Source organism: Poecilia reticulata, chromosome 5 (assembly GCF_904066995.2).
Source record: "Poecilia reticulata chromosome 5, P_reticulata-male-v2, whole genome shotgun sequence".
Classification (NCBI taxonomy): domain Eukaryota; kingdom Metazoa; phylum Chordata; class Actinopteri; order Cyprinodontiformes; family Poeciliidae; genus Poecilia; species Poecilia reticulata.
Genome location: NC_088834.1, coordinates 33348145 through 33371579, shown reverse-complemented (window position 1 = coordinate 33371579; position 23435 = coordinate 33348145). Strand labels below are relative to the sequence as shown.

Here is a 23435-nt window from a genome sequence, read left to right as displayed (position 1 = left end):
AAACTGAAAATAATGTGATAAATTACAGCTGGAAAAGGGGTATGATTATATAAGTTATACTTCTTCATACTCCTTTTCAGACTCATAATCACCGATGTGATGTGTCTTCTAGAAATGTATTATGTACTTTGTTTGTTCTACACTGCCGGTGAAAGGTTTGTCTGAAATAAATTACTAAATTACAAATTAGGTTATTTAGTTTTTATAAATTTTTATAAAATATTTTCACAGGAATGTCACCATATTGTTCATGCTTCAATGCATTCTGGGTAAATTACATGTAATGGTCCAACTCAGTGGTCCCCAAACTACGGTCCTCGGGCCGAATCCAGCCCGCCTCCACATTTGGTCCGGCCCCCTGAACAATACCAGAGAGCATTTAGATTTTTTTTTCATCTACCGTATGAACTATAAGCCGTTTATATGTGGATTTTTCTTCAACCACCAGGGGGCTCTTTAGCAGGAAGTGAATCATTGGAAGTCTGGTAACTTGCCCGCCATTGAGCCCACAAGCAGCAAAATGAGTAAGAAACAGATCAGATGTCTTTGGAAAGTTTCTTTGCAAAGGGGAAAAGGCCCAGAGAAAAACAGCAGAATGGATTTATCCCGGACCGGTAGGTGAGTCCCACATTACAAGCCGCTCTGCTTAACATGCGGCGACCGGCTGCTAATGAGGGAATGAAGCTTCAAGCTGCTTCGCCACGTAGAGACCAAGCAGGCTGTGCATGGAATAGAATAACCAAACACGGATGACTATGTAGAAGCAGTAGTGATAGTTTGTGGTGTCATCTTAAGAGATAAAAGATGTAATAAAAAAAAAAGGCGGTGGATGAAAGACGACGGGAGCAGCCGCACTATGATTTGGAGGTGACTGTTTTTTCATCAACATTTTTAACTGAATAAACAATAATGACCTTTTAGATTTAATAATAAACATTTCCACATATAATCTCCGATATCCACCGGACTCTCAGTTGCGTAATATGTCAGCTGTTTGAGATTCCCCTCTGTTCTGACGTCACCGCGCTTTCTGATTGGCTACCTGTCACATTCAACAGGTTGTATTCTCGTTCCCAGTCAGGGAAAACCCCACAAGCTGCGATAAAAGGGCCAAGACAACCCAAATAGGGTAAATTATTCAGTATTTGGTGGGAACACCAACATGCAGAAGCCTTATCTGACTGTTCATCCCCCTCTCCCCTCTGAGCCGCAACAAAATTCCCAAGTCTTGACCGGTCCGCGGTAATAAACAGGTTGGGGACCACTGGTTTACCACATGCTAGTAGCAACACGAGGGATCAGCACTTTTACTGTTACAGTTACCGTTCAGAAACTACCGTAATGAGTTCAGTTAAATCTAAACTTGGCAACTTTTTATTTTTCAACCATAATAAATGTGATATTCAATTGACCTGTTATGACTCAAATTTTGGATGTCCGCCCCCCTCTGCTGCTGCTGCATCGCTGTGGAAAACCTGGAGCGGCAGAGATATCTGCGGCTTATATGTGTATGTTTACTGGTTTAAAAAAAAAAAAAAAACTTTGGGGTTGTGGCTTAAAGTTCGGAAAATACGAACTATAATTCTTCCTGGATTTTTTCTGTGAAGAACCCAGAGAGGGTTGTTTGGTTATTATTTATTTAATTAATAGTGTTATCAGTGGCGCAACTACACATTATTCAGGTGGATGCGAAAACGTAGATTGTCTCAATTTTCATTTTCATTTATTTTTTAATACAGCCGATAGCGACGCAGTGTGGCATTATCTAAAATAACACCAGTCAAACGCAACATGCAAAACAACTAATCCGGTAAAGTTAGCCTTCATGAAGTTTACTCTGTAGACTCCAGTACAGAATGGACCAAAACGCGTCATCAACCCATCGGTGAAAAAATGGTGACCTCCAGGGGTGAAAAATATAACAAAAAATGTAAATTTTTTAAGTAATTAGGAGTTTTTCGTATCAAAAACAGTAATTTTTAGGAAATGGGAAAATTGCAACATATTTAAGCCAACATGTTCAACTTGTCCTGGATCCTTTTAAATGTTCGTTAGAAACAAAAGTTTATTGATCTTTAAAAGGTGTATTTACATTATTGTCCAGCAAAATTTCCAATTAGTATTAAAGAAGTTGGTCATCTAGTCATAGCTTCTGTCTGTACCTGCAAGTTTCAATTTGAACAACCATTTTGTCTTTGCAGACATACAATAACCTAAAAATAAGTAAGGATGTGTCATGTGCAGTGCTCTCTAGACGGAGTGCTTACTTTGAGATGGGTTAGGCCTGTTGTGCTGCAGTCAGCCGCTGCACGCAATTTTCATCTCGACTTGTTCAAGTGGAATAACACGATGCAGATTGTGGGCCATCCTCTGGCACAGCTTGAGAAAAATGTGAAGTGGGACGCACTTTAATGCAGCAGTGAATTTAGCTTTTTCTCTTTTTGTTTGTGTCTTTTTTAATTATAATCCAGTTGGTTAATTTTCATAGCAAATGTAATAACAGATGCTCTCACACCGACCTAGTGTTGTAACACAAATCAATTTTTTCTGGTTATTATCTTCACCATGCTCTGTTGTTCGCTCGCATCTCTTGTTATAATACAAAAGGGGATTAGCAGGTAACAAGGCCACAGTCCTCCTTTCAACTGTTGTTGAGGTGTCTTGCATGGCCTTTAACGTCTCACACAATGCAGCATAACCGAGGACATTTAGGGAGGGGGCGGAGGTGGGAGGCTGCCGCCAAATGGTGATTTCCCGACTACACGGGGAGCCTCCTCCAGGATAATGTGGTAATGAAAGGTGACAGGAAGGACTCGGGGTCTGGAGCGAAGCCGGGGCAGCTGGTCAGAGCGGGGAGAGTATAGGAAGTTGTGTGCAACAGAGGGTTAAAGTGCAGCGAGAAGCAAATTAAAGCCCATATCTGCCATCTTCCTTGCCTCCCTGTACTTTCCTGTTTGGACTTGAAGGTGATTGGGAACCAAAGCAGTGACAGTTGACGGAAGCTACATGGAGGAGAGTGTATTTATTTACAGTGAGATGCAGCAATGCTTGTTCAGGATGCGGTTTCACGCAGGATGTGCCTCCCACCACCCTTCCCCCACCTCCTTTACCACTCACACACACTCACTCACCTCTTCCCCCCCCATCTTTCTCGTCTCCACCCTTCCACTACAATCCCCAGGTTTGATGGAGAATGGGAAATGAGTTATTGGAGAGAGGGAGAGCTGGGCCTGTCGTCTGGCATTGTGTAAGAAGCTGCGTTCTGGGCGACCAGAGACTTCACTAAGCGGGTCTTCCTGTCTGGCCCAGGAGGTGGTACCAAAGTCAACACAGGTCACTGAGAAAATAGTGTGAATCCCTGAGATTGTCTTTAGCTGTTACACAACCTCAATAAGCCAAAATACTGCAAGTGAGGATGCCATCTCAACTTTGGGATTGTCTACTTTGTGATTTCAGTTCAGTTACAATTAGAGATTTGTTGAAAATGTCTAATCTTTAGCTTAAGTTGAGCGTCAACCTGGTGGTTTTAAGAGGATAGTGGCTGTGGTAGTTTTTACTAATTTTGAAATAAAACAAGATGTTTTGGAGTAAGGATGGGAAATTATTGTCATTTATCAATATTGAGGGGAAAGAATTATGGTGTTGGGAATTGTGAGGACTGTTACCATTTTTATCCATCGTTTGTGTCATGAGAGAATTGGGAAATATACTTTTTTTAAAAAAAAATATTACTAAATATAATTGCTATGGCCACTTATAGTACAATAAAAACAACCAGTCTAAAAGCGACAATATTTATTATTGCAAAATAAGAGCACGTGCATTTGCAAAAACAATAGATAAACAAAATAAATGAAAAACAATGGAAGAAAATCAAACTCTAAAAGAACAGCAGGGTGCAGCGACAACTGAAAAACAAAAAAATTACCAAACGCCTATTAAATCTTTGAAATAAAAAACATGCAATTCAACCAGTTAAAAAATATACAACGCCTACCTGCAGCGTCGATCAACCGCACGCCCAGGTAGAGCAATCGTCCGATCAAAACATGAAATGTGGCCCTATATAAAAACACCACAAACACTGACTTAGTATAAACAAATTAAAAGTTTTGTTTTTACAACAAAAAACAACACACACAAACCTGATCACAAACGCGTGGGCCAACACACCTGGTCGAGCAGAGGAGATTGACAATTGGTCACCAGCCTCCCTTTTATGGGAGCTCACTATGTGGGCTCCCATAGTGAGCTCCCACCAGGGGTTCCACATGTAACATGTGGAACCCCTGGTGGTTCCACATGTTACATAATCATAGTGGGCCCCCTGTATTCACAGGGGTTAGAAACCACAACCACCTGGCAACAGCTGAAATCCCCAAAGTCCCCGAACCTAAAGTTGTAGTGACAACATTCGAAAGAAAATATTTACAGGTTTTGGGCGCCCATGACCGAAAAGTACGGTGGCCGACAGGTGCAAACGCGCAGCAACAGAGAAAACATGCAAACAAAAGACGAGACGCAAACAAAAATTGAATGCAGCAAACAAAAAAAGACGCAAACAAAAAAGACTACAACTACAAATAAAATGCAGCAAACAAAAAAGAGACGCATACAAAAAGTGCTGAAAACGGAAGTGCTCCAGACCACTAGGGGGAGTCTAACAAAAAACAGCTGTGTCCGAATTTAGGCTCTGCATCCTTTCAAGGGCCCTGAGAAACTGATCCTTCGAAGCATAGACATAGACTCCCCGCCCCCCGATTGACTGCTACGGCGCAAATGCTCTCTTGGAGCGGTCGTCCCTCCTGCTTTGCTCAACCAAATCAGCGGAAGATGTCTCAGCACTGCGGAATTTGTTGATCGGATCGACGGACTACTGACGTGAGGGCTCGACAGACTTTTCGCAAGTAAGATGGACATATTACTGTGTATTTGTTGTGATTAGAATATTACTATACTGTATTTATGTCCACTGGCGAAACACCAGCTAATGCTAGCTGTAGCGCTTGGTGTTCAGCCCCGCTCTGAAAGCTAACCGAGATTCTGTAAATCTTCAAATGTTTCAGTCATTCTCCAACATTTAGATGATCTGGTACAATAGCCTACTATAGACATTTCTATAGTAGGCTATAATATTGTTTCATTAAACAATATTATAAAAATCTAAACATTCACCAGCAAAGTTTACACAGGTGATAATGGCAATTATTTAATAATTTCACTCTGTCAACGTAAGATAACTCAAAAATCTCCCGTTTTTGTTTTGAAGGTTTCCTACGACGTGATGAAGAAGAAGAAATGTCTTTAAGGAGAGAGACAGATTCACTGCAGCCCGGATGAATCTCGTATCGGGTTTTGGACCCAATCTCAGCTGCTGAATCTCTCTGAAGCCAGAACCCGTAGGCTGGAAAACGTGTGTGTGTGTGTGTGTGTGTGCATAAACATGTATAGCCTAATGTATATTATTCAGTATTAATCATTTTTTATTTATGTTTATATATTTATATAAATATGTATTGATAAGAGGAGAGCGGCCCATTGTCCTTTTATTATGTCTATGTGAGAAACGGTCCTTCGAAGGCCACGAATATGGACGACCAGAAGAGAAGCTGTAGCCTCCGGCTAGCTGCCCAGCCTCCATCTCGGTGTTATGTTGCTTAGCAACCGTGACAACGTGAAGCACAGAGCGGCGAAGGAAAAGAAACGGACTCAAAGTTGTTGTTTTTTACTCTTTATTTCTCTATTATTCTTCACCTTTTGTAATAAAGGTTGTTTCATAGTAAAAAGGAAATCTGCCTGATTCTAAAATGTTTAAAGTATACATGGGATATTATTCATTTTCAAACACTCTCCAGATCTCAGGTAGTAAGACATTACAGTTAAATAAAACGATTATGTTTGAAGGCTTAACTTTAATCAGTCAAACCCATTTGCTCAGGAATAAATTAAATACTTTAGTGAACCAAAAGATTTTACTACTACCTGACTTAATATCTGTGTTTCACCTCCACTCATAGGGGAAAACTAGCGGGAGTTTTTAAAACGATTTGCCGGGAGACATGCGTTCTCTCTCGGTGAACCGAACCTGGAGCTCCCGGCCAGCTGACAGCAGGCGAGGGGAGCTGGATGTTAATGCAGCGGGAGCAGACAGCTCCGAAAACGTCGGAGCAATATTGGAATTAGATGATTTATTAATGAACCGAGCAGATATTTGAGATAAAAATCATTTTGTGTAATTTTAAGAGTAATACAGCAAATATTAAGGATGCAGAGCCTAAATTCGGACACAGTTTGTTTATTAGACTCCCCCTAGTGGTCTGGAGCACTTCCGTTTTCAGCACTTTTTGTTTGCTGCATTCGCTTTTTGTTTTTGTTTGCACCTGTTGGCCACCGTACTTTTCGGTCATGGGCGCCCAAAACCTGTAAAAAAAACCTGTAGAAAAGCCTCCAGTCCCATGGTCACAGTTACCATCCTCAATGTTGATTTATTTTTTTAGATATCCAACGGACCCAACATCTTTTTATGACCAAAGACTTCATTTTTCCAGACGGACGGTAAGACAAAACTCAACATGCATTGGAAAACTCTTTTTACTTGTTCGCATCCTGCTTTTCCTGATTTTTACCTGCCGGGATGTCAAATGCTACAGTAAGCATAGAAGGTGCTGAAAAGGTGAGCTGTTTTGATCTCTGCTCGCTCACTGTCACGTCTGCATTAATCTGCCCAAAGTTTCAAAGGCAACTTTTATGACCTGTCCTGTCTTGCAGCTCCCTCCCCCATAAAGATAGTGGCATCTAAACTCCGGAGAGAACATGCCACATAAAGTGCACATCTGTTTAAAGTCTAAATTGTAAAATAACCATAACGTGTTCACCAAGCGTTGAGTTAATAACACACTCAAAGTACAACCTATAACAATCCCTGCAGGAACACAAAGCACTGATCCTATTATGCCTGATATTATAAACTACTCGTCATACTTTTTTTTTTCTCCAGTTCTTTTATTTTTGTTTTTAGAAATATTGAACTTCACAGGCAGTGTGTTATATTACAGACTGTCTGTTGATATGGCTGGTTGCAGTAAACCGGCAGTTCTTGATTTCTTTAGCTTTCCATGAAGCCAAGCAAAAATAAAGCTTCAGAGCGTCACAGTGGTAAAATTGTTTAGCCTCCTTTTTTTTTTTGCTTGAGCCTAAATATATTTCTATGAGGAAATCTGCAGGAAGTATAAGAAAATAATGGCTGAGTATTTGCAAAGTCCTCATGTGAGCCAGTTTCTTTGTAGCGCTTGATGATTTTTGCGACTGCACTTGGGGACACTTTCAAAGTTTTTCCAATTTTTCGGACTGACTGACCTTGATTTCTTAAAGTAATGATGGCCACTCGTTTTTCTTTACTTAGCTGCTTTTGTCTTGCCATAATACAAATTCTAACACTCTATTCAGTAGGACTATCAGCTGTGTGTCCACCTGACTTCTGCACAACACAACTGATGGTCCCAACCCCATTTATAAGACAAGAAAACCCACTTATTAACCTGACAGGGCACAACCTGTGAAGTGAAAACCATTTCAGGTGACTGCCTCTTGAAACTCATTAAGAAAATGCAGTGTGTGTGCAAAGCAGTAATACAGCAAAAGGTTGTTACTTTGAAGAAACTAGAATATAAGGTGTATTTTCAGTTGTTTTACACTTTTTTGTTTAGTACATATTTCCACATGTGTTAATTTATAGTTTTGATGCCTTCGGTGTCAATCTACAATGTCAATAGTCATGAAAATAAAGGAAACTCATTGAATGAATAGGTGTGTCCAGACTTTTGGTCTGTACTGTATTCACTGGGTTCATCTCTTGTCTTGTGATACAACCTGTTATTGATTATGGCAAACACATCAGCTCCTTCATAAATCGAGCTAGGTTTACTCTTTATTGTTACAGACAATGCTCCTTGGAAGTTGGGTCTTAGCCTAATTGATGTTGTGGAAGATGAGCTCAATTGGATGAGTTATTAGGCCTATTACCAGGGTTTTTATTAAATCACCTCCCTCCTCCTTCCCAATCCATCCAAAAGGGAAAAATAATAATAATAAAAAGAGGTTGGAATATTTCCCTGCCAGAATAACAGCCAACCCAATTGGTAAAAGGACAATAATATATGTGCGAGATTGATCAGTGAGTGGCGACCCCATTATCTCCTGAGATGTTAATTACACCTCGCTCAGCTTGCATGTCAAAAGGCACATAATTGAAGAAGGTAAAAGATGTGGCACACTTTATTTATGTTCACACTTGCCGCTCGAAGATTTGCTCTTTCTGGAACGCTCCCTCTCCCCGTTTCTCCACGTTGTTCTCCGCCTGCTTCATTGGCGCCGTATTTATTGTTGGGTAATATCACGTTATCATGGTTGATCATCTTCTGATTTATTATTATGCCCAGCTGTCAAAGTAATGAATGTTTTGTTCTCTGTCTATGCCCACGGTTCTGCATGGTGGGGCTTCAAAATCCTTAAAGGATTAAATGAAAGCACCTGCAGTTACCTGTGATGCTAAGATCTTTTAAAAAGGAGCTTTTTGTTTGTGTGAGTAGTTCAGGTGTCTTACAGGAGCATTGGAGCTCTTTGAACTTTTTCACATTGTGTTACAGTGTAACCTCCAGCCTAATTTTGAATACAGGTAATATTGCAATGCAAAGCAACACATATTTTGAAGTGGAAGGAAAATAATTTTTTTTAAAAGTAAAACCTAGAAAGACGTGTAAATTTTTGATTTGTTCACCTTACTCTGATGCCACTAAATACAATCCACTGTGTCCGGTGGCCTTCAGAAGTCTTGATTTGCATAAATACGACTGCTGTAGGGAGTGGCAGAGTCATGCTGTAGGGATGCTTTGCCTCAACAGGGAAGCAGAAAAATAGCTGGACATGAATACTTAAGAAAATTGTAGTGTGAACTGGGCTTTATTTGACACACAAAAGAATGAGAAAAAAGAGACACCCCCAAAAGATAATTTTTAAATAAGTATTGACTCCTGGGGACTCAAAACTAGGAATGCTCAGATTTTTCCACTACCGATATCTGAGGTTGACTATCGGCCGATACGGGTCTGATGCAAACGGTGCCGAAGCTTTTCTATTTTTTTTTAAACAAAGACATAAATGTACTGAATTACAAATTTGATAACTGTCCACCAGTACAGCACACTTAAGAACGCCACTAGCTTCACAAGCTTGGTCAACCATGTAAAAACAACTTTACTTAGTTCGGTCAGTTCAGTCAGGAGTATAACAGCCAATGTAAAATAAATAAACTCAAACTGACTAAAAAAATAAGTTGGTTAAACATGTAAAAAATAAGCTGCAACAGACCTTTCAATTGGTTCAGAAATTGCAATTAGGAATTTTAATAAAATATAGAATAAATAATAAAGCATGGTGTCGCTTCAGAGTACCAAACATAAAATTAGACTGAATAGATCTGCTCTCACGAATCGGGCACATTGTCATGATACCTGATCTAGAAGTTTTTTAATATTGGGACCAATACAGATATTAATTTCAGATTGGTGCATTCCTACTACACTTTTCAGAATGTTTAAAATACAAATTGTGGAAAATGTTGCAGCATTTTGCTTCCTCTTTACAATTCTGTGCAACTTTGTGTTGCACAGAACATAAAATGCCTATGGAATAACATTGTGGTTTGTGGTTATAATTGTGAGAAAGTCTATGTATTTCTGCAAGACATCAGCTTGATTTTATTTAGAAATGACCTGATCATTTCCAAATGGAAGGACTTGTATGTTGACTTTTGTTTTGCAGTGAACACAGGCACCTTTTTATGCACACTGATCTACTTTTTTTTTGGTGATGAGGTGTAGTGACTTCAGCAGCTCAAGTTGTGTCATAAAAGCGTCCACCAGGGACTAAAAAACCATCGTCTGCGAGGCCCCCACAGAGACACTCCAAGGGAAGAGAAAGCTTGCAAAAGACTCTTCTTCCTTTCTTTTAAAAAAATGTTGTTTATGTGTTGAACTCTTGTTCTCTTTCTCCACCCCCCTGCCACCTGACATGCACCATGTCTGTAAACTTCCTATTGACAGAGTTTTTGCCTGAGGGGACATTTTGTACTTTAAAAAGGAACAAAAAAAAATCTTGTTTGTCATTTTGTGTGCTGATAGAGATAGCGTCATAACTTGTTTCCTGTGGTTTCTTCTGATGTCTCGGCATGCTGCAATTTGAGTCTCGTCTGTACTCCCCGAAGTCATGTGCGCATAAACACGCATGCACGCACAGATGGCGCATGCACACACACATTCACTCACTCACTCACACACACACACACACACACAATCCGCTCTGCTGCGTCCTCTTAAGCGGCTGTTGGTCATCAGTCCTAAAGGACAGATGGACAGCATCTTTCTGAATGATTTAGTGCATCACCTGGTGGACAATGCTAAGAAGAGCACAGCATAATGGAGAAACTGCATTCAAAACCTCAACCTTGTTCGTTTGATGAACCTGCTTTTACGTATTAGAGAAAGGAAGAGTTAGCAATTTTTTAATGAATTTTTTTACTGTGACTGTGCAGCCCTATCTGTGCTCGAGGTCTGTGCTTTAATGGGCCTTATTGATCTAAACAACATCAGGGGGTTGCGGTGATGTTACTAAGGCAGAGATAACTTCTTTGTAATTCCACTCCAACAATATATTAGCCTTTTATTGGTCTAAATAACTTTGGCTTTTAGACAGTAATGCACCAGTAAGTCAAAGCGGCTCTTCATGTCGGCAGGATCTTTATAAAGCATTTCCTCTGGACATCCTGCTGCGGAGGGAGTGAAAAACGGCGAGTTAAAAGGCATGCCGGGAAGTTTCTGTGTTGCTGCTGTAAATTATATCTCCTTTTTTCTTTTTATTGGATGTATGCATAAAGGTAGGAGAGGTTTGTGAACAGGAAGGGGTGGAGGTGGCAGGGATCGGATCCTGCTTGTATGTTTCTGCTATTTCATGCGTGATGATATGAACTGACCTTCAGCTACTGCATGTAGTTAGTGGCATGTCACTGTAGCTTTAACACAGTGCTACTTATGTACAAATCAGTTTGTTACTTTAGTGTAACAAAGTATTGCACAAGATAAAGTTAGAAAGCGCAGTTACTTTTCTTTCAGTGGCTGTTCATTCAGGCTAATATGAATCAGTCCATCAGCAGTGTTTTTGTGTTAATGTGAAAAGTTACAAAAACTTGGAGGGGCACAAAACAGAAATCATAATTTGGAAATAACAGCATGTGAGGCTAACAGGTAGGTGCAGGGATGGCACAATTAGTGTTCAGCCCCCTCATGCCCAGTTCAATGTGTCTGCTATAAACTGACCTTAATCTGTTTTTACTCACTTTTACTGGTGTATAAAAAAAACCCTATTTAAAATAAACAAACAATGCTTGGCCTGGGGCCTGTCAGTCTTATAACATTATGGGGGAAACCCTGGTGTTGTTGTTTTTTAAAATTAAATCCTGATTGTATTTCAACATATTAATTGACATTATTGCTACTAATGTAAAATCAAGGACTGCTGAAGATGGGCACCAGCACCTCTGGTCACCTCACTAGGGATAAGCATGTAAGAAGATGGATGGATGGAAATTCAACAAAAACCTGAGCATTCATTTCTGTTGCTTACATATATCAAGAGGTGAGCTGAGAGGTGGATACAGGCTAAACATCAATCTCTAGAATACATATTTGAGTCTAAAATATAAAATATCCAATTCTCAACTTTAAAGTTAATCAGAATTCCAATTAAAGGTAAGGAAGCTTTGTGTTTTTGATGAATATGAATGCTTCTGCATGAGTTAATAATTGTATTTTTATTCTACTATTACTGTTGGACTAAGTGAATGTGGGACCCATGCTGTTAAAATTGTTCTCATTGTTCATTGTAATGAGTACTAAAAACTCTTTTCCTTTTTTTGGTGTGAATTTTATTTTATTTTTTTAAAGTAAATAATACATTATGATTCCGAGAACTCAAAAGACATTTGCAATATTTCTGCCCTTTCAAGGATGGCAAATATCCAATATTTATAGGAAATAACAAACCCATTCATCTAGCGGTGTGTTTTTGAGAGGCAGAGGGGGAAGGGCTTTATAATTTGCAGCTATTTAAAGCCTTTGCTTTTAGTAATGAATTATTTTGTCACCTCCTCGGCGATGAGATTCATCTTTAATAACTGTAACAATTATTTTATTAAAAAGAGAAGCCAAGTCTTTATGCCTGTGTCACCAAGGTCTCAAGCTGGAAGGAATTCTCATTAAGAGCATTATATTACCCGGTGCGCTTTCAGCTGGATATCCCGCTGAAATTACATTAGGTGTCAACAATTTTGTGTTAGAAGTAAGCAGCCATATTTACAGAGGCTTGCTTTTTTTTTTTTTTTTTTTTTTCATTTAAATCCTGATACCGGGAGATGTCTTAAAAAAATACTAATGCTCAATCTAATTAAGTCACGTACAGAAAAAAAAGAAACTCGATAAAGTGTTGACTTTTAATATAAGGCAAGCGTTAGGCTGTCATCAACAAAGATGTAATCTTTCATCAGAACTTTTTGATAGCTGGAGATAATTTTTTGTGATTTATTTAGCTGGCTTGCATGTGCACTGTTCCAAGAAGGTGAAATCTCCTCCAATATGAGGATCAGGTTGTTTTGTGTCATGATTGATTTATCAGCACATTTCCATCTACATCCTGCGTTCCTTCTGATGGTTAGCATGGTGTGCAACATTGTGTTTTGCTAATGGTTCCATGGCCCAGGGTGGCTGCTAATGACATGGTTGTAATTGTTTGTCAGTGTGATAATGTGTGATTTCCTATTTCCATGTGAAGTTGGACATTTGATGAAGGAGGGCTCTTGTCAGGAAGACAAAGTACTGTCATTTGTCACCAGCTAAATGCGCTTCTCAGCAGACATCCTCTTGGATTTCACTGCCACTATCACACTCACAGATCCTTTTTTTTGGGGGGGGGGCTGTTGCCATAATTTCCACAATATTCTGCGCCTGGAATTGGAGGGTGGGAATCATTAATCGTCTTCTGGCTTCTATGTGTGGAAACCCAGATAAAGAGAGTGAGTTAGATCAGGTAGAAAACAGACTCAACGCTCAACTTTAGTGCCTTGCTAAAGGATTCTTTCCCTTTCTTGTCATGTTTCACTTAGGGATACACTGATCTACTTCTTTCTATTCCATTACAATGATGATATCAAGATTTGAAGGTTAGTGTTGGCCAATATAGATCTTATACATAAAAACAGTGCTTATTGACTTAAAAATATTTATTTTTTTTTAAACACAGACATAAATGTAATGACTTGCTATTTTTTAAAATCTCTACACCGGCACAACACACTTAAATACACAAATAGCTTCACAAGCTTGGTCAGACATTTCAAACCAACATAACTTGAATTTGTTCAGTCAATGCAATTAGGAGTATAACAATCAATGTAAAATAAAGAAACTGACAAAAGCAACAGGATGACTATCTTGGTCAAACATGTAAAAATAAACAACTCCAGAAAGTGTTCTAAATGTAAATTAAATAATAAAGCAAGAGCACAAGGCATAAAGGACTAAATAGATCTGCCCTTATGGATCCGAGACCATGTCATTGTTTAATTAATATCGGATCAGTGCATAGTTTCAACCAATATTTACTGTGCTTTGTTGTAATCTCATGTGAAAGTGGATGGAAAAGGGTGTCTTTTTTTTTTTTTTTGCAAAAACGTATTGTAAAAGTAATTTTAAGAATAAACTGAGCTTGGTGCACTGTTCGATAACTCTGATAAATTGGAAGACAGTGCTTTCACAGAAAGTAACACAATAAATAAAACACGGTGAGAACCATCAACAAACACCAAAAATGATTAGGCCGATATTGGTCTCAAACCAGTGACGTCAAGGGAGGCAGGTGAGGCACAGCCTCACCTGTCATCATTGAAAAATAATATACAATATAAAATCATTTATATTGCTATTTTCATGTACTATGAAGTATCTATTTTTTACTTAGCTTAACCAATTCTGATTAGTTTTTCTTCAAAATCGCTGGATTTTCGCATTTTCCCATTCAAATGCTCAGAAGCGAAGCCTGTGAGGCAGCAGCAAGCTGAGCCTCACCTGGGATTGCTCAACCTCTCGCTAACTGCACTGGCTGCCATTATATGACAGCATGTTCGTCCTGTCTGTACGCCGGCAATAAAATGGCTAATAAACATTTAATATATGGACTGATTTTCCATAATTTCGCTTATGTATATAATGTACAGTGTTTTTTGTCACTAACTGTGTGTGTATCGTGTTTTGTGTGCGGAGGAGCGATAAGAAACGGCAGAGAACAGACTCGAGGTGAGGCAGGCAGTTCTCTTGCCTCACCGCTGGGGGCGCTCATGATCCCAGATATAGTGACTGCACAACTGCAGAGTAAGACACGGCGAGCTAGCCATGGAGCTAGCCACACAGTAAATAAGTAAAGTACAGCCATATATTTGTTTTCTTCTATCTTCCGACGTCAACATGAAAGACTACATTTCTACACTTAAACAGTTTTCTAAAGTGGATTTTCAATTGAAGCAGGAGATGATAACTAAAGGAAGACCAACACCGAGCTGAAAGTTTTACTTCCAGACAGTTTGATGATTCTCAAACGGAGTAGAAAAGACATGCCGAGGATAGACTTGGTTTTGGATGAACTGATATTTCTGTGCAGAATTAGCGGTGCATGGATTTCATTGATGCGTAAAGGTAAGACAGCAATAAGATGTTTTTGTTTAATTTTTTATTTAAATGTGCGTTTTGTGGGCTACAGTTAATGTTTAAATAATTCAGTAAAGTAGAAGCGGTAGCTAATCTACCACAGCAATTATTTATTAATAAAACATTAAGCCTAAAACGTACTACTACAACAACAAACTAAATGTTTTGTTCTGTGTACAAAATTCTTGAATGTTTTTTGGTGTTAAATCCTAAAACATGAAGTGACATTGATGTCTGTTGCTATGGCAACGAGTCTGCGTTGCTTGGCGAATACAGATCACTTTGCTGTGGATCATAGCACGAAATTAATACCTACATTTCTAAGTTTCACTGAGTTAACGCGGCTATGGATGACATGTAAAAGATTAGTCTTTTTGTCCACCAGCGTTGTGCGCATGCGTGAAATTTCCATAGGTCCAATCACATGGATGGTGTCTAAGTCATAAGTCAGAGTCACCAGCAACGAGCCTCACCGCACGTCACTGTCTCAAACATATTAGCGTCATAAGAAAAACGGGTGCCAGCATGCCTAGGTGGGCCCCATATGGGGAAAAGAAGGGCAGACCAGATGGACCCCACATGGGTTTGCCCATGTAGGGCCACAGCCTACGTGGCCCTACATGGGTAAACCCATGTGGGCCCATGCACCACCATGTACCTATATTCATTTCCATTTTGTTGCTAATTTTGTTTTAGAGAATCAATATCAGCGGGTGGAGAGTCTTTTGGAAAGGCTAGTGAAATCAGACGTCGCTTAACAGCATTATTTTATTTTTATTTTTTTAAAAGACGGGAAAATTTGAAGGCTGTCGGGCATTTGACAGGTTATAATTCACACCTTTGACTGGTCCACATGGGCAGACATTAAAGACTTTACGCAAAGAGTTAATCGGAAAGGCAACTAAAATCAATCAATAAAAACCCCATTTCTGAATATCATCTCATGGACTCTGAACTAAATGCGTCTTTCTGACCGGGAGCTGACAGCGTGTTGAAGATTTATGGACCGGACGCTTTGGAACGTCTGGTCAGGAGGCGCATTTAAAAAACTTTGGAATTAAACGCGCCATTTCTACCTGAGAATGCAACTTTGTGTTAATCCATTTATAGTCTAAACAGAAGAGCCGACAGTTTATCTTGAGGAAATAAACAAAGGTGCAGAAGTTAATTACACCGTAACATGTACAGTCCGCTGCACAGCTAATGCGGACGCGGCTCCGCCACTGCGAAGAATTAAACGTAACTCACCCTGCAGTTTTAACCAATGGAGCTGAAGACGTTACCCTCCTGTGCCCAGAAGGAGAAAGACGCTCAAGAGGAGCGCTGCGGGGAAGTGAAGCACGCAAAAATAAAAAAAGTCCTAAAAGCGCACACCCAGACCGCGCACATGTAAAAAGCTCGTAAGAGTTCAGTTGATGGGTTTGGATCACACAGATCCAATTGAGTGATGAACCAGAGCAGATTTCTCTGCAGATGCAGATGCAGACAGGGCAGTGCAGTGCAGGGACCACTAAAGGGGCAGGTGCTCCATACAGCTGCCTTCTAATATTAAATATATTGTTCACTAACAAAAAAAATCTGTTGATCATAGTCAGAAGCTTTATTTTCTTTATGTTCTTACCTGCAGTACTCGTTCTGACCCAGTTGGTCAACAATCCACTACCTTTGGCTGCTTCTGGCAGATCCTTTCTTTTTTGTTTCTGACGTCTTTCTTTATGTGGCATCAGTGGCGGAGCTAGACTTTTAAAGTTGGGGGGGCCAACGGGGGGCCAGGACTACCTCTGGGGGGGCAAAATTCTAAATCTGTGTGTACATCTATCTATCTATCTATCTATCTATCTATCTATCTATCTATCTATCTATCTATCTATCTATCTATCTATCTATCTATCTATCTATCTATCTATCTATCTATCTATCTATCTATCTATCTATCTATCTATCTATCTATCTATCTATCTATCTATCTATCTATCTATCTATCTATCTATCTATCTATCTATCTATCTATCTATCTATCTATCTATCTATCTATCTATCTATCTATCTAATCTATCTAATTTTAAAAAAATAACCAAACTGAATATTTGGTTATTTTTTAAGCCCCTCTGTCATTTGACATGTTATAATTAACACCTTTGACTGGAGCACATGGAGACATGATAGACTTTACGCCAAGAGTTCATCACAGAGGAAACTAAAATCAATCAAATAAAAGATCCTTTCTGAATATCATCTCATGGACACTGAACTAAATGCGTCTTTCTGACAGGGAGCTGACAGCGTGTTGAAGAGTTATGGACACCTTGGTTAGGAAGCTCTGTTTGGACAGGTCATTTGACGGGTAACAATATTTCGGGTCGGACCAGAACTATTTGCCTGATGGTGGTTCAGGGTTCTAATGAGTTTATGTTTAATGAGTTTGCAGCACACAGAGATAACCTAAAAAGAATGTTATGATCTACTTATTGTAGTTTATTTAAGTAGAGGAATAACAGCTGACTGTTGAGGGAGGAAAGAAATTAAAGTGCAGATCCGTTAGGCAGAAACAAGCGCAGAGCGCTGGGCAATAAATGCTCCAATTAATCACACATGAGATGACAAACGCCAAATATACAATATATAGTTACACTGCTTATGTGAATGGTGTTTTAAAAACAAAACCATTAAAAACTTAACTGAGTTAATATGTCAGATTCCCTCCTCAGCCTCGTCTTAATAAGAACAGAGAGCAGTTCGCTGGTTTCTGTCCAGACTGTGATCAGCTGACCACTTGGTGCTCAGACAGTTTCAACTTTACGCACAGAGAACATCGTGGAGCTCATTATTAATCAAACTAAGAACAATATCAGTCAGAGGATCATCTCTGATCTGGACGCTTTAATGGACCAGAGACTTTGGAGCTTCTAGCTCAGCTGATCCGCTTCTGCTGGTTTTTCTCCCGCAGAGGGATCAGGAAACGATCAGAGTTCTGTTGTCTTCTAATCACGTCATTTCCTGAAATGTTACCTGATTTAAAAAACGTTCTAGCAGAGAAATAATAAATGTTTCGTTTGATGACTACAAATTGGAAATAAAATGATTTTTTTCTTTGACGGACAACAAAAAAACTCTAGCGCCACCTCTGCTCCAAACTAGAACATTGTCGGCCCTCTTCGGTTTTTTCTCTTTTTTTGTGGAGGATCAATAAATAACTTATTGGTGTTTTACAGTGGTGGGAAGTAACGAAGTACAAGTACTTCGTTACTGTACTTAAGTACAATTTTCGTGTATCTGTACTTTACTTAAGTAGATTTAATAATGGATACTTTCTACTTTTACTCCACTACATTTTACAGTAAGTATCTGTACTTTCTACTTCACTACATTTCTACAAAAGTGTCGCGTTACTCGTTACATCCAAGTCTCGTTGCTCTTTTCTTCCGTTAAAATGTGAAGTTCAGGGACTTAAGGTGGCGCCGTAAAATCCAAGCAATAACGTGACTTAGTGTCTGTTGTCACCCATCGGCTCCACCTTTACTCGCACGCGGAGCTCCAAGACATGCGCAGTGGTTTCCTCTGAGCGTCAGTAATATAATAGCGCTGCATAAATCATAAGATATGGCGACATGTAAAATCAGCAGTTCTTCGCTTTTTAACATCACTTGGAAGGAAAGCTTAAAGAAAGGTAAGCTCCGTGGACGTGATGCTAGCAAAGCTAGCTGTATTGACTGAGACACATGTTGCATCTGCGATGACTGACATGTCGCAGATATGGGACAACGCTGTGACCAAAGTGCAATATTGTAATAAGACATTCATGGACGATCCGATTCTTCTGGACGGATCTTGACTAAGTCCTATAGTGCTGAAGCCTCACTGAGAGCCGTTCTTTGTTCTTGTAATGCTCTGCGTAGACTGCAGTAGCTATTTTATTTCATTAAAATATCTTTATATTTAATTGGTGAATAAATAAAACAAGAACGTAGGAACACAGAGCATGCTCATTGCTCTTTGTTTTCGTCACCTGTCATGGTGGCAGACGTTGCAGCAGGAGGGAGGATGAGAACAGTCACGGTGCTCCTCCTGCTTGGTTACTTCTTGCTTATTGGGCCTTGGACAGTGTTCATAGTTGAGCGTTGTTAATTGCTATGTTTAATGGTGCAGACAATTATTATTTCTGACATTGGCAATATGGGCAACCACACAGGGCGTTATTTCTTTAGGGATGGCAGGAGACCTCTGTGTATTGTGGCACAGAGATGAAAGCAAAACAGAATGAAGAAGAGTTTGAATTGATACTGGTTAAATTTATTTCAGCTCTAAGTATTTAATATCTAGGTGGGAAAGTGAATCTTTCAGATCAATTTGAGAAGCAGTTTTGATAGGTGCACTTAATGTTATTGTCATGTAGCACGGGGTGCTGGTTTTGATTTGGTCTTGGGTTCAGTGGTCTAGACTACAACTCTGCTACGAGGCTCCTTGGTTCCATGTCCTCCTCTGCCAGTTGGATTTCTTTCAAAATAAATGTGTGGCAAAAAAGTGAAGTTCATGTTATGTTAGGACAGGAGACGAGATGTTTCCATCCCTGAAATTATGATGCATATAATCACATATCTAAGTCTAAACTATATTACAGAATAAACGCAATAAAAACATGTTTTATCTGTGGCATATGATCATATGATTGGTACACTTAATGATATTAGTGATTAGGCAATGCATTCAGCAAGTACTTTTACTTTTAATACTTAAGTATTTTTAAAAACCAGTACTTTTTTACTTTTACTTAAGTAAAATGTTAATGCGATACTTTGACTTTTACTTGAGTACATTTTTGTCTGTGTATTTGTACTTTTACTTAAGTACATTTTTTGAGTACTTTCTCCACCACTGGTGTTTTACCATCACCACCAGGTATGAAGTGCTTTAGCCTTTGAGTTGCACCACAACGCAGCACAACTGAAACATCCAGGAGAAGAATATCAGCTTGTTGTTATGAGTATAAAGGAGGCTGGTATCGCGCCTGATAAAAATCTATTTATTTATGTCACATGGACTTATATAAAGTTTTATACATTTTCTTTTCATATATTTATTATTGTTTTTCTTCTTTAGATGTTAGGTTGACTTAGAATGATTCCAAATAATGTACAGGAATAACCTGGTGCTGTTGCATGTCAATCATCTGGGGGGGCCACTAGGGGGGCCAATCAGATGACAGGGGGGGCACTGGCCCCACCGGACTCCCCTCTGGCTCCGCCACTGTGTGGCATCTGAACTGAAAAAAGCAAAACATAATGAATTATGATCAGAATACTATAATACACACCACACTACCAATTATTTACCCTTGTGTTTAAACCAATATGTCTCTCTGTCCGTAGCACAACATAACAATATTACTTAACGTCTGGATTGAGTTTTTTCCCCTTCATTAATGACACGCTTTTATTGGACAGGAGCAGCTTGATTGATTATTACATACATTATATCTATCATGTTAATTCAGAGTGAGTTATTTTTAATTTTAAATCCTTGTTGGACTTTTATTTAAGTGTTATTCTCCTTCAAGATACATTTACCTAATGTTAGAATAAATGCAATGTACATTATGCAGCAAAGGAAATTAGAAGATCGGACATATATCCATTATGGAGATGACAGGTTTTGGACGGGCGATGTGCCCCATTGCATAAGCGATACTGAAGAATGACTGATATCATTAACAATACAGTTAAGAAGCTTTTTAGTTATCTTGCTTTGCTAGCAAAATCGTTAGCTAGCAGCTAGCTAATAGCACACCAACAACAGCCTAATGTCTGTATGATAGAAATACTGGCTCGATAGATAAGAACAGTTTCTCCTCACCTCACTGTCTCCTCCCGCTCTGTAGTTCTTCAGAGAAAGGCAGACGCAGAGGCCTGTCAGTGTCTGTTGTATTTCATTACCTCTCTGCTTAAACCGCGACTCCGAGCTGAAGCAGAAACGATACTTTGTTTTCCGTCATCTGACAAGCAGCAGGTCTACTCCACTTTATTCACCAAAAATGTTTTTTTTTTGTTTTTTTAATTCACCAAAAACTGTTCTGTAATCTGGAACGTTCGCTACGTTGAGCTCCAGTTAGATGCCTTATCTCTTTTGTTTTTTATTTTTAATTTTTAATTTGCATACAGGAAGTCCATCCATTCATCCATCCATTTTCCATACACCCTTGTCCCTTAGTGCGGTCGGGAGTGTTGCTGGTGCCTATCTCAAGCTTTGAGTAGAGGAAGTCTTTTATTTATTACAATAATATGTACAGCAAGTTACGTAAATAGTAACTAAATGAACAATGAGGCTTAAGGAAGGTAACAGAGCAAAAATTACAAACAGGAAAGGGATACAAATAGGAAGAGGTTACAAACAGGACAAGGTTAAATACAGCAATTAGGGCAGATTACATGAGAAATTCTTTACAACTTGAAATAATCTTTAAAGCTTTTAGCCACTTTATCTCACTGTGCGAAAGGCAATTGTGTCGTGCATCACATGCAAAAGGTCAAAGGTAACAAGGTGACCGGAGGGCTTATTATGTTGTTTTTCTTGAAAAATACAACAAAAACCAAAATAATTTTAGTACATGTTATTATGTGTCAGAGGGCTTAGGAAATAATAATAATAAAAATAAATACATTTTTCAAAAAAATTGACCAAAAGGGCACTTGGGGGCAAGGAGCAAAAGGGGCACCCCGCTGCACCTGCACGAGGCACTGTGCCTTCAGACCCCAGCAGGTGAGGTGCTGGTAATTAAAGTGAAGTCGTTTAATTTCAGTTATTATAAGTTATTGGGGCCACAGTCTGTGTTTTTTTTCATAAAAACGTTAGTGTGCTTTATGTGTGATAGATCTGGATTCACAGTTCAACTATGTAAATAGTAGTTTAAAGCGCACAAAAATGCGGCTAAATAGTCTATGTTAATATGATTATAATTTGAGGGGTAAAAATAGCATATGACCAATTTTTTTTAATGCTGTCCGCGGATAACAAAAACGTCTAGCAACCTCTGAGTGGAATATATATGTAAAATTGGTCAATGTTGGTCATCTGTCCGATATAACTATTGCCTTAACAGCAATAGTTATATCAAGTCAACAATTTTCATATCGGTGCATCACTAGTCATATTCTTTATACTAGAAAAAATATGAACTTGAAGACTAAGTCGTATTAGGTGTTATTTCCATCTTTCCATCAGCTCTGATCAGCTCCCCTGACCCTGCCAAAATAAAAAGAAAAAGAATCCCCACAGCATCATGATGCTGCCACATCCATGTTTCCCCCCACACACCTCAGATTTAGCATGTAGGCTGTAGGCTGCATGTAGGCTGAACACTGAATGCTTTCAAACATTCAGTGTTCAGGCAGATGGTTGCACTGGATTTTATTTATGTGTGTTAAAGTAATGCAAATTATTACATGTGATTTTTTTTTGTTAAAAAACATTGAAAAACCACATAGCATTTTTCTTGCACATCACAAATTATGCACTGCTTTGTTTCCATACCATTTTTATTTACACACCTCAACCAGTCTTGAGGAACAGTGGTTCTGAGATTAGGATTAATAAATAGAAGGATAAACATGAACATTCCCTCACTTCTCATTCTGTGCTGACATCTAGAAATCCTCTAACTGTATTTCCAGAAAGGAAGAAGTGAAATTACTGAGTGTGGTAATCTTTTATTAGTAGTGTTTGTCAGGAGTCCTCACTTCCTTAAGAACAGAGAAAAGGTTTCATCATCCTTGGCAGAAACGTATCGCTGGCTCGTGTCACCATGTGCATTCAAGTTCACACCAACGATTAAACGTGTATCTAGAGATGATCCGATCATGAGTGGGAGACTCTTAGTTTGTGTCCCAACACTTAGAAGCATGGTGCACAATCGTGTGTCAAAATTGATGTCTGTTATTTACAAAAAAGCAAAAAATATGCCTTATTGTTCTTCTGTCAAACACCAATGCAGCTCCCACAGCAAGACCTGGAAAAATAACACACAGGCTTCATCATCTCTTATCTTAAAGTACTTTGTTTTTACATGCACAGCAGGAGAAGGGGGTTCCTGTGTGGCTATCAGACATCCACATGCCTTTAGGGCTTTCATGCTCATGTTTAACGCTCTCCACCTGTGATCTGATCACAAACAGTAGATGATAATGCCTTTTCTGCACAAGGCCAGACATGTTAATTTCACCCATTGATCTTTATGGAACAGGCAAGAAATACAATACATTGCACCACGGGTCTGCAACCTATGGCTCTTTAAACTCTCCACATTTTTCTTTCCTTTTTTGTTTTGTTCTGTTTTCATACCATGTCTGCATAAAGTTTTCCCAGCGGAATGACACTAATGATCAGGGGTTGCATTAATGGAATACTTTCTGTATTTTTTTTAATCGACGGAAAAATTTGAAGCCTGTCCGTCATTTTGACAGATTACAATTCACTCCCCTGACTATATTTGGTGCAGATGCCTGGGACACTTTCAACTTTAAGCAGATGTAACTAAATCAGTCAATAAAACATCCCTTCTGAATATCATCTCTAACATGGACATTGAATTAAACGCATCTTTAGATGACAGCATGGTGAAGAGTTATGGGCAGGAAA

General features: G+C 39.0%; 1 protein-coding gene and 1 long non-coding RNA gene across 9 annotated transcripts in view; one reads left to right on the top strand and one right to left on the bottom strand.

The window, feature by feature from the left end:
• foxp1b (forkhead box P1b) overlaps positions 1–23435 on the top strand; it is a 363905-nt gene that overhangs the window by 48222 nt on the left and 292248 nt on the right. The gene's annotated exons all lie outside the window — the stretch shown is intronic.
• On the bottom strand, positions 3781–4903 carry LOC103465600 (uncharacterized). The gene is made up of 3 exons (XR_533823.3): positions 4146–4903; positions 3998–4062; positions 3781–3908 (listed from the first exon to the last, which is right to left on the bottom strand). It is a non-coding gene; the product is annotated as an uncharacterized LOC103465600 (long non-coding RNA).